Source organism: Gouania willdenowi, chromosome 22 (genome assembly GCF_900634775.1).
Source record: "Gouania willdenowi chromosome 22, fGouWil2.1, whole genome shotgun sequence".
In the NCBI taxonomy this organism is placed as follows: domain Eukaryota; kingdom Metazoa; phylum Chordata; class Actinopteri; order Blenniiformes; family Gobiesocidae; genus Gouania; species Gouania willdenowi.
The window spans coordinates 5,954,196-5,967,172 of record NC_041065.1 but is presented as its reverse complement, the minus strand read 5'-3'; the positions used below and the strand labels follow the sequence as shown (position 1 = coordinate 5,967,172).

General features: G+C 39.1%; 1 protein-coding gene across 5 annotated transcripts in view; it reads right to left on the bottom strand.

Annotated features, from left to right (window-relative positions):
* The window catches only part of LOC114455968 (apoptosis-stimulating of p53 protein 1-like), an 84,179-nt gene that overhangs the window by 70,206 nt on the left and 996 nt on the right, over positions 1–12,977 (bottom strand). The window lies entirely within an intron of this gene.

Here is a 12,977-nt window from a genome sequence, read left to right as displayed (position 1 = left end):
GAATAATCTAACTGTGAGTGCATGTCTGGTTAGTTTTCAACCATTGTTTCAGCGTAGTTTTAAATGCTGAATAGGTATCACAGGTTCTGACACTGGTTGGAAGCCTGTTCCATGACTGCGTGCCTCTGATAGACCCCACCATTTCGCCAAATTTAGTCCTGCGCCTTTGTACGTTGCTGTCCCCTCTGGTCAATGCTCTGGTGTTTACTCGACTGCTATTTTTTTTACTTATAAAATCCATCAAGGGAGGGGGAGAAAATTTATTTAAAACTTTAAAGATGAGGCAAGCATCCACAAATACCTGATAACTGTCAAAATCCAGAATGTTATACTTTCTTATGATGTTACAATAATGACACTGTAAAGGCTTTTTGTTAAGAACTTTTAGTGTCCTCTTGAAGAGAGACTTTAATGGCTTCAGGATAGTCTCTGAGGTATGAGACCAAGTAGTATAACAGTAGTTTATGTGGCTGAATATCATGGCATGCATATAGACCTTTGCCGATTCTGTGGTGAGAAAAGGTCTAATATGTTTGAAATTGGAAAGACTGAACTTAATTATATGCTCAAGTTTTGAACACCAAGACCAGCGACAAATGGTCAGTCACCACAGTGGAGTACCTTCCTTCCAGGTAATATCTCCATTTTTCAATGGCCCATACAACAGCCAGACATTCCTGTTTCGTTGTTGAGTAATTCCGCTGTGCTTTATTTAAGCTTCGGCTGGCAAAGGCGAGAACTTGTTCAGTGACTAACCCTGATTGTTGAGCCAGAACAGCCCCTAAACCCACATCACTGGCATCCGCATACACGATGAATGGCAGCGTGAAGTCAGGATGACCCAGAATAGGCGGAGAAACCAGGTGATTCTTTAAGGCCTCAAACGATGTTTGGCAAGAGGGCATCCAAATAAATTTGGCTCCTTTTCGTTTCAGCGTGTTGAGGGGTTCGGTCAGCTCAGAGAATCCAGGCACAAAACGGTGGTACAATCCAGCCATCCCCAAGAACCTCTGAAGCTGCTTGATGTTTTGGGGAACAGAGAAGTCTTGCATTGCTTTGATTTTTTCATGGTCCACAGCAACCCCAGTGGAAGATACTACATGCCCCAGAAACTTCAAGGAAGAGCGGAGGAACTGACTCTTCTTCATGTTGACTGTAAAGTTTGCTTCTCGTAACTTGTCAAGGACTGCTTGTATGTCATAACTGTGTTGTTCATAGGTTGAAGTGTAGATGATGATATCGTCCAGATATACGAAGCAAATCCGCCCACGTAGTCCTCCCAAGACTACCTCCATCAGTCGTTGGAGGGTGGCTGGGGTATTCTTCAGCCCAAATGGTATCACCTTAAACTGGTACAGGCCAAACAAAGGCGTTCTGCTCCCGACTTCCTGGGTCCATACAAATTTGCCAGTAACCACTGTTTAAGTCCAAGGTGGTAAAGATGACTGCTCCAGCAAGAGACTCTAGGATTTCTTGAATATTGGGCAAAGGATAGGCATCTGTGTGTGTAGCAGCATTCATCTTCCTGAAATCCACACAGAAACAGGGTTTGGGGTCATTTTTTTAGGCACCAAAACTACTGGAGCAGCATATGGTGACGTGAATGGCTCAATAATATTTTTTTCGAGCATTTCCTCCACGTGCTCCTTAATTATTTGGAGTTTGGCCGGTGAAACCTGATATGGCTTTAGTTTGATGGGCACTTTACGAGACATATATATTTTGTGATTGAGTACTTTTGTACATCCCAGGTTGGTGGTACACACATCAAAATTATTCTGGAGTTGGGATAATAATGACTGTTTACCGAAATCATCCAGGTGTGCACTGGTGACTGCTTTCTGCAGAAGATCATCACTCAAGGAAAAGACAAATAAATTGGCAGGTGGAATGGCAGAGAAAAAGGCAGATCATTTGACCAAGATGCAGATTCTAGAAAAAAATTGTACCATTGTTTCCTGTTGAACTTGAACCAGTAACGTTTTTCAGAAACGTCGAACAGCAGACCAGAGAGGGAGATCAAATCAAGCCCCAATGCAGGGAATGCAAGACTTTGAGCTGGCAAAATAACACAAGGTAATGTGGTTGTCTGAGTTTGCAGTGTGATTGTTAAGGCACTCCATCCCAGTGGTTGTCGTCCTTCTCCATCTGTCAGATATAATGGTCCTCTTGTCCAAGGTTTGACTTCCCTGTTCATCTCATTCCACACTCTCTCATTTACCAAAGTATAGGAGGAACCAGTGTCTAAGATGGCGGCTCCCTTCCAGGAACTGATACTGATTGGAATCATCAACTGACACAGCAGTGGGTTGGCAAGAGAGGAAACAGTGGGACAGATTTTTCCTGGAGGTCCAGAAGTTGGATGTGAGATTGACCCCTAGGCTGCTGAGAAGGGGCTGGAGGCCCAGATGTATGGTTCGTGGCCCCATGTGGACAAGCTCTCGAGAGTGATTGCCTTTACAGTGCCAGAAGAAAGGTTGAGGTGGACAATTATTACTTTGATTAAAATTTGTCGCACTGTGTTGTTGTTGGAGTCGCTTGGAAGCCGAGGCTCAGCTGGCTTTGATGATGCACCCACTCGTTTCCTGTGCTCGTATTGTTGCTGATTGTCCCAATCTCGTTCCAGCTGTTGTCCCAATCGAACGAGCTGATCCACAGTGGGTACACAACAACTCCTTAACTGGCTGGCCAAGGCAGGATTTATGTTTTTAAGAATCAGCTTCACAATTTCCCCCTCAAATCCCTAACGCCTTCATTTTCTCCTTGGACTCGGGTTCGCACTCGTTCCGCCAGCTCATCCTCATAATTCTCGGAGAGAAAAGCAGCTTGAAATTGTATTTTAAATTGAACCCAAGTTTGGATATTGTGTCTGGCTACATCCCACAAATCTCTGGCGGTGCCAAGCAACACGTTCCTTAATGTAGCCATAAGCTCCTCATTCGATAATGAATTCAGGGCTAAATAGTCTTCACAGCGTTCCAAATACTGCAACGGGTCAGTAGGGTCCTCTCTCTGTCCATAGGTGGGGAATAGTAGTTTCACTGGACTTTTCCCCATGTCCCAACTTCTGTTGAGTGGCAAGGTTGAAAACCCTGATGCTATTTGGACCCCTGCCCTCCCAGGCTGAGATGTTGACTCCAACCTGGGTCTGCTGGAGAGGGTTCCTGTTCCTGGTAGGTCATGGAAAAGAGTATGCACAGTTTGATCCATTATAGTGGGTTGCTGAATAATCTGGACTGACTGGATCTTGGTGGTCATTTTCTCTGTCATAACCTTCGTGGTGGTTTGATACTCAGAGAGCTTCTGCTGCAGGTGGAAAACATCTCCTTGCAAGTTGGAAATATTGGCAGTAACTGGTGCGAGCAGTGAGTAGAATTCTTTAAGCAGCTCTGTATAAGTATTCAAATTGTGCATCCATGTGTTGATACTGCTCTTTAACATGTTCCTTGATTACCTCCTCCACTCGTTCCGTGGTCGTGGCTCTCATGTTGTACATCTCTCCCTTAATGATTGATTTGACCTCTTCCATTGCAGGCTTCATGTCCATTATTGGAGTCCCAGGAAAAGCCATGTCTTCTGCTAGGCGACCAGGAGGAGGCATCACAAGAGGAACCAGAAAGTCTTCCAGGCCAGTTAGTGACATATCAAGAAGGGGGTACGCTGTGGAGCGAGTACATGGTATTGCCTTGTGGGGGGATGAAACATCTTCCTCCACGGGTGGAAAAGGGGGTTTCATTGTTGTAGCTCTTTCTGTGGTCATTTATTTATTTAGTGTTTGGTGTCATTTTGTTCAGTTATGTCATCCAGTTTTCTTCAAGTCCCACACTGGGTGCCACTTTTATGTGACGGTTTGGCAGTTGGTTAATTGTTATTGTTGCTATGATTGTTAGGTTCTTTTTTATGGGTGCCAGTCAGGTTTCCCTCCTGACATATAGGATAATTGTATAAGTATATAATATATATTTTATTTTGTCTGTATCGTCGGTGAGTTTCCTTTAAAATGTCAAACCTCACCAGGACATATGCTTCTAGACATACACCCTGTTTACAGATGACACATAGACTGAAAAAAGCCTAAACGCCAAATGTAATTCTTTGCAAGTATATTGAAAAATTAAACACAAAAAATATATACACTGACGTGTGAGTGAGTCCTTTGCCCTCCAATACACACAATAAAGCTCCAACTCAAAAATATCCAGGAGTCAGAAGATCTCACTCCCCCCCCAATTTCCTTGCTCCACAGCGTATCTAAATAAACAGAACTGTGGTTGGTAAGAACATTAAACATAAAGTTTTTACCTACTGCAAAAAAGTCAATGACGTCACACAGACGGAATGCGGAAGTGCCGTTTTTACTGCACAGAGAGATCTAAAATAAACATACTTAATATTATTTTAACATACTTCCATCAATGTTATGTCATAACAGCAGAGGTAAATAATAATATATTGAATAAAGAAAACAAAAAGGAAACTCACAGACAGTCCAGTGTCCGGTCAGACCTGTACGTGCGGTTTTATTTCTTGATGTCAATTTATTTTATTTTATTTTAAACTGTTTTTCAGTTTCCATTTACATGATCAATAAAAATCAAATCAAATATTATTCTATATAATTTTAACTGTATAGATTTTAATACACTATTGTCTTCATTGAGAAGATATTTTTTGGCTCCAGGAGGACTTTAATTCAGGTGAGATGAGGTTAAATGGTTCCTTGTAGAGTAAAGGTTGCAGACCCCTGATCCAGGGGAACAGGGTTAGGAGACCCCACTATCAGAGCTGGACCCTCTGAATTTAATTCATGGGGTGAAACAATGCAGATGCTAAGTTGGTTATGTTACTGTTTAGTTAATTCAAGTGCAGCATTTCTGCAAAATAAAAAAACAGAATACATGTAACCTGTTGTTATGCTTTGCTGATATTTAAAAATAATTTGCTACGTCTTCTTTTAAAATTATATAAAATAAATGACCTGTTATTTCAGCCACTGCTTGTTGCAGAAAAACGTAATATTGACATTAAAATTTGAAAACATTTAGCAAATATCTCAAGTCATTGTCAATCTTTACTTCATACAAAACTACGGTACACCAGTTAAGTCAACTATTCATCAACATGCATGGGTATGCTGTACACTACCCCCGTTCAAAAAAAGGGTGTGACCAAATTCTGTACTGGTCGCACCAGTGCTACCACTGGAAAAGTTCGTGTAGAGTAATTATAAGATTATAAGATTACTATTTAAATTTGCAGACACATTTATTAAAAGCAATGTACAACACAATGTGTTAGGGTTAAGAGACGTGCTTAACGTCCCATAGTAATAGTGAAGGTTGGATTTTAAACATTAAAATAAAATAGGCTATAATTCCAAAACTTTTCCAAAGCAGTGAAATGTCTATTGATATGGAAACATATCAATAGACCCCGGGAACCTACGTTTTCCAGATCTTTTCTACATAAGTGAAATGTGCCTGAGTGTCTGAGAATTTTACTTCCGCTGCCGTGGGTTCGAATCCCACTTTTGTCATATATATATATATATATATATTTTTTTTTTTTTCATTTTAACATATTTAACACGGCAAATTACACCTTTAAAAATACATATACAAATAATAATGATAATAATAATAATAATAATAATAATAATCCATCCATCCATCCATTTTCTTACCCGCTTATTCCCGTTTTAACAGGGTCGCGGGGGTCTGCCGGTGCCAATCTCCGGCTCTCATAGGGCGCTTGGCGGGGGTACACCCTGGACAGGGCGCCAGTCCTAATAATAATAATAATAATAATAATAATAATAATAAAAAAATCATTGAATATTTCCTGGTTTAGGGTTAAGGGTTAGAACTAAAATAAAAGGGTTAGCGGGCAGCTAAAAATAAATATGAGCTAAAATACAACTGTCGGTACTGCAAGTCAAGTGGTGCATCTACACTGGCCAATGAGGGGCTCTCCGTATGAATAGAACTTAAGTCTATTCATACGTTTCCGTATCAATAACCACCGCCTTAAATTATTTAATGACTTTTAAGACTAGAAAATCGGGGTTTTTTTGCCCAAATTCCATAACTTTTCCAAGAATTTCATGACCGTGGGGACCCTGGATTTAGAAATATACTGGAAAAATACAAGTAGTCATAAAAGTCACTTAATTACAGTGACATGTTTACTTGTAATCCGTTACTTTCACTTGAGTTTGAGTGTAGTTTGTGGAGTGTGTGTGTGTGTGTGTGTGTGTGTGTGTGTGTGTTCTTGCATTACAACCCTTCCGAGGACCTCGAGCAGTAAAAGCACCTTTCTACTTAGGACCTTTGGACAAGTTAGGACCAAAACCCTGGTCCTAACTTAGATAACCATTGAAACAGATAGTAAATGCTATTCTAACAGGCCTGGTGTAAAAATCTGCATGGACCTCAGGAGAAGGTATTTTTACTAATGTGTGTGTCAAGTGTGTATCGAGCCTCAGAAGAGCTCCCCCTATCGTGAAAAATGGAACTGCAAGTGTGTGTAGTTTAGCGCCCTCTATGGCTAAAAATGGAACTGCAAGTCTGTGTAGTAGAGCTCCCTCTATGGCTAAAAATGGAACTGCAAGTCTGTGTAGTAGAGCTCCCTCTGTGGCCAAAAATGGAACTAAAAGTGTGTAGAAATTTGAGCTCTTACCAATTAGACCTGTCTATGTTATAAATAGTTGTAAAAAAATAACCCAATGTGTTTTTAATGTAAAAATTAAAATAGCGATGAATGCACAATACTTTTTTAAAAAGGAAAATGAGGATCAATGAACTTGTAGCAGGTTTAAAGGGTTTATTTTATCCTAAAGATGTTTGTGTGAATTCAGATTTATGTTTTAAAAAAATGAAATCATACTGATTAATTTTAAAAATTGGTATTACATTTTTTTTAGCACTCATTTTCCCTCTGTGGCATCAGAGGGTCCTGAAAATACCCTTGTTTTTTATTTTTTATGCATTTAATCAACACATTAGTTTACTGGTTAAATTGAACAAATGAGTTATCAGTTTCCTTGTATTCTTCCGGGTAAATTCTCCAATCCTTATGGTTTATTCCTCAACTCAAGATCTGATGTTTTAGTGTTGTGAGAGAATAAATAAAACAGATAGGTTTTTTTTTTTAAAACAGCACAGTGATTTACCCCCATTTTACCCCTTGTGTTCACCTCTGACCCCTGTGTCCTGTTTCCCTGTCTGTGCTAACAGCCTGTTTTTAGGTTGCTGCCCCCTTCCTTACTGTCATGGCCCCCTCATGGATCCACAAGCTCATCCTGCCTTTATCCCAGCATGTTCAGCCCATCTCCAAGCTTTGGTGTTTCATTGACAGTGATTGACAATGATGTATATCACTAATCTAATGGAAGATCTCACTGTTCATGTCATTCATGCTATCTCTTACATCCCACCTACCTACTAACCCAGCCCTGCTAATACTGTCCATGGGCTCTGAATGTCTGTCTCCTCTCCACCCTCTGTTCTTTGTAATAAACTAATAGTTACCTCTCCTCTTTATGTGTTTGTTCCCCCCATCATAAAAACACCACGACAATGACATTTCTACACAAGAGATCTAAACAGTTATGCACCCATCAAGTGAGACTGATGGTATGACATATCTTGTTTTTAAGAGAAAACAACCTTTACAAACACTGCTGAATAAAACAGACAGTTTTTGTTAATAGGGGCGGGACTTAATATTGACATTGCCATGTATTCCCATTCTGACCTGTTGAATTATCTCACTACATAGCTCCTCATGGTAGGACGAATAACATGAATGAAGAGAGGCTGACATCTTTCTGTCTTCATGTAGTATTTTCAGACGCTGTGAAGAGACGAGTCCATTTCTTAAGTAAGACATTATTAAGAAAAAGCTGTCCCCAGTTATCAGCCAGAGCAAAGATGGAGGAAACCCTCTAGTCTGCAGAGATATTCACTCATCTGCAATAGGTGGACTTCTATTTGAGGTGATTAACAATTATTTCCGAATTCATTATCAATGAGAGATTCATTCCATAAACCTAAAAATCTCCAGTCAGTTTACATCATTTTAATAAAGATTTAAAAAAATCTGTAAAGATGAACAGTGAACATCTTCAGGGCGTGAGTGGTCAGCTCATTTTTTTGTTGCAGAAGAAAAACCATGGTCCACCCATGTGTGTAGAATCAAAAATACACAGATTTAGCTGTAGAGATTGGGGTCATACATTTTTATTGATATAATATCCAGCCTGCTCAATGATCTTATGATGGCTTACACCATATTTTAGTGCAAGGGACATCAAGATGGTGCCCACATGGATCATAAGAGGTGCCCTCAGGCCTCTTCTAACCAGAACACTATTAGCAAACGAGCTAAAATCTGATATGAATCAAAACAAATATCTCTATTCTTTCTCAAAATTGTGATTCCTGATAATTAATAAAGTCTATCCAGAAAGACAATTTGGGGTTAAATTTTCTGATGCAAAATGACAGACAAGACACAGCTACACAAAATATGTCACTTTTGGCTTTTTCTGCTATAAAAGACAGCATGTGTGAGTGAGTTCTGTAGTGTGCCTCGTTTGGCACTCCAAAATCCATTTAACTGAGCTTTTCATGCTGTATTGATAAGTAGTGACTCCTAAAATAGGTATTATTAAACAAAATAAGTTATAAAAATATATACCAAAATAAGCGATATTGACATTTTCTATATTGCCAAAATAGAAAATGTTATATATTATTGAATCTAGATATATCACCCAGTCCTACTAGCCAGACTTAAAACAAAGATATATACAGGTGACAGATGTTTTCAGAGATAAGTTTGTGTATTAAATTAACCATCTTGGTTATAAATGTTTATCACTGAGACATTGAGGTAAAGAAGTGTTGCAGATAGGATTTTGTTAAGGAAGCTGCAGGTTATGAGGAAATGTCTTAACAAGAAGTTAATAGATAAAAATAAAATAAGAATATGAATATATACATAAAGTATATACAGTGAATGAATGAAAATGGAAAAAACAAGTTAAAAAAAAAATAGTCCTGCACACTTAATAAACAATAATGTAATATCATATACAAAGTAGCCCTACAGTGAATTTTACTTATCCTATTGAGAAATCCTATTAACTAAAATAGTTGCACTTCTTGAAGAAAATACAAGCAAAGATGCAGGTGCTGACCCGCATTGCACTGCATTAGCGTATCATTGGCATTGGATTATTAACATTGACCTAGCATTAGAGTAGAGTAGAGTATCTTTATTAATCCCGCAATGGGGACATTTAACCTAGTATTAACCTAGCATTAACAATGGCATAGCATTGGCATTCACCGAACATTATCAGTCATAGTCTCTTTGGTCTCTGTAGAATCTACAGTGTAGATCCTCTTGTGTGCCGCTTCCTGCATTATGAGGCCACACGTAGAGTGCTGCAGTTACAGGGCTACCCCTCCGCAGACGTACCCTTCTCCATCCAGCTGTCAGATTAGCCTCTGTGCATCTTTTTATAATGGCTACAGGTGCTGCAGCCAATTGATCAGCAGTGTTGTTCAATGATCATGTCATTTTAATAACAATTATTAAAATTATTAATATAAAACTGTATGTACATGTAGGTGCGCGCATGTCACTCTCTCCCTGGGCCGTCAGTATATTTTTTTCCTCCGTTTTTGCAAATCTACCCTTCATATACAGTATATATGTGCTATGAAATGTTGGATTAGAAAACATACATTAATAAAAATTAAATTGGGTTGAACTGAGGGAACATGAGAGTGGTTTTGTAATCAGTGATGGCAGTGGTGGCAGAAGATTAAAAGATTACTCAAAATTACATGAATCAACCTGAACAACACTGGAGGAATGTTTTTCAGGAGGGAATGACACACTAACATGATATAAAGCTTGAAAAAGGGATTTCTACACAATACTCCCCTTTAAAAGTGAACAGATTTTCTATTTCAAAAACCAAATGTACAAATTCTGTGTCTTCTAAATGTTATGAACTTTCATCTAACTATTTTATTAACTATTTATTAATTTAAAAATACATGATAAATAAATGTAGTCTAAATTGTAGTAGTGTAAGGTAAAATGGTTGTGCTGTGTAATGGTTTTAGGGAGGTTTTATGTGTAGAGCTGTGGGAGGTGGGGGAGGGGAAGCTTCAATTAAACACCTGCTCATGGAGCAATGTTTTCTACACACACTACTAGACAACTGTTGTATAGAAGCCCATTCACAATGAAATACAACATAAAACCAACATTTTGAAATAAATACAATTTTGATAAGGGTTAGGGAATCAACTTGAACTCTGAAATGAACCAAATCGGAATGAAACCCCATCACCGTGAAGCTGAATATCATATATGAATTTCAAAAGTTATGGATCAAAATGCCCTTATGATGAGCAGGGAAGTAGGGGACATAACTTTGGACAGGAAGTGGCCAGAGACTTGGGCCTGGGCTCATTAGAAAGGTCTCTTTGAGCTGCATGTCATATGTGAATTTCAAAGTCCTGGCCCTTTGCACAGGGGAGATATGAGGTCTGATGACCCCCATAGACTTTAATGGAGCACACACCACTTGACCTCTGACCTATGAAGGGCAGGTCACAGGAACTCCAACCTTGGACAATCAGAAGGCTGTGACCTTATAACAGAGTGTGCAAAGTTTCAGGTTTCTAAGCCTTTCCATTGATTTTTAATGATTTTTTTTAACTTTAAATAAAAAAAGCCGCAAAAATGTCATTTTATGCCTGAAATCAGTTTTTGGCCTGTACTGAGCTCAATTTTTAAGCTAGAAAGCAGTAATTTCACACACCTCATCCTTAGGACCCCCGTATGAGCCTGACTTGTTTCCATTCCGATAAGTTTAAAGATGGCTGAGGTAGCCCCCTGAACCCACTTTTCGGCCTTCAATCGTGACCTTTGGTGACCTATGGCCATAACTCCGGAACGCAAAGTCGTATCAACACGGGGTCAACGTTTCCTGCATCGTCTCAAAGACCACATCAACATATTTAAGATATAGACCTCTGGTGTGTTGTCTTCTTGCCAGGGACGCCGTTTCTCACTCCCAGATCCGACGTTGACCCTGAATGACCCCCTAAACTTTGGAGTACAGCCTCCAAAGTCGCACCCCTGATTTATCATCAATTCACCATAGATTGTGTGAATTTTCAGGTTTCTAGAACCTTCTGTTGATTTTTAATGAATTAAGTTGCAGCATTTTCCAGAAACTGTCCTGAAAACTTCAAATGGCTCTCTCTCATGATCCAAAGGTCATTAAGAGGTGAGGAAGGTACCGTTGGAAAAGTCCCACCACCCTCTAAAAGATAGGTGAATTTCAGATTCCTGGATTAATGTCTTCATATCCAGAATCACCCAAAATAGGCCCTTTGGCCTTTGAAACTCGAGACCATGTGAGATTTTGGCCTCCGTATTCACAACTCTGCCAATTTTCATCCAATCTGCACAAATGAGACCTCTATGGAAAGGTCTCCTCCAACTGAGTCCAGAACATGCGGAATGGTTACTACAAGTGCCAGGGTTCGCCCTCTAGGACCCCCCAAATCCTTGATCCAGACACCCTTTGAAGGGTTGTCGTTTCACCACCGTAAGTCTCTGAGACTTCATTGAATCATTTTTGGGCACGTCCAGAGGGGCCGCACAACATATTCAAGTCCCATTCTCCTAGGCCCTTGTCTGACTAAACAAGAGTCTACAGAGATGAGACCACCCACTTCCAAAAGGTCACCCAGAGATAAATCATAATATGCACTTGTTTTTAAAATCCAAGCTCCCTGTGAAAAGTTATGGATAAAAATCCCCTTATGATGAGCAGGGAATTAGGGGTCATAACTTTGGACATGAGATGGTCAAAGACTTGGTCAAAGACTTCATCTAACTATTTTATTAACTATTTATTAATTTAAAAATACATGATAAATAAATGTAGTCTAAATTGTAGTAGTGTAAGGTAAAATGGTTGTGCTGTGTAATGGTTTTAGGGAGGTTTTATGTGTAGAGCTGTGGGAGGTGGGGGAGGGGAAGCTTCAATTAAACACCTGCTCATGGAGCAATGTTTTCTACACACACTACTAGACAACTGTTGTATAGAAGCCCATTCACAATGAAATACAACATAAAACCAACATTTTGAAATAAATACAATTTTGATAAGGGTTAGGGAATCAACTTGAACTCTGAAATGAACCAAATCGGAATGAAACCCCATCACCGTGAAGCTGAATATCATATATGAATTTCAAAAGTTATGGATCAAAATGCCCTTATGATGAGCAGGGAAGTAGGGGACATAACTTTGGACAGGAAGTGGCCAGAGACTTGGGCTCATTAGAAAGGTCTCTTTGAGCTGCATGTCATATGTGAATTTCAAAGTCCTGGCCCTTTGCACAGGGGAGATATGAGGTCTGATGACCCCCATAGACTTTAATGGAGCACACGCCACTTGACCTCTTTTAAATCGAAAAACGGATAAAAAAATTAAATATGCATATCTTTTTAAACTTTTCTACAATGCTCTATTGTACAATACAGCTTATCAGACTTTATTAATCTAAAAATGGTCGTTGTTAAGTAACCAAAACACATTTTATAAAGAAATAAAAACATATTCCCATTTTTCCAACATTCCAGTGTTTCAAACTACACTTTAGTCTCGAGGTTTGGAGATATATTCACATGTGAATGAATATTATGACGAATATTAAAAAGTAAATAATTGTTTCTAAAATGTAAACATGTAAATCGACATCACTTCCTGTTTGAAAAAAAACGTCACTTCCGGTACGTTCTGCGCGGAAAAGCAAACAAACTACGGAAAGGTAAGATTATATTTCTCACTAAAAATGTCATTAAAACTATTCTAAAGCCAAAATCTATCTTTTACATTTAGCAGTCCGCTGTGACATAACTGGATTTTGGAATTT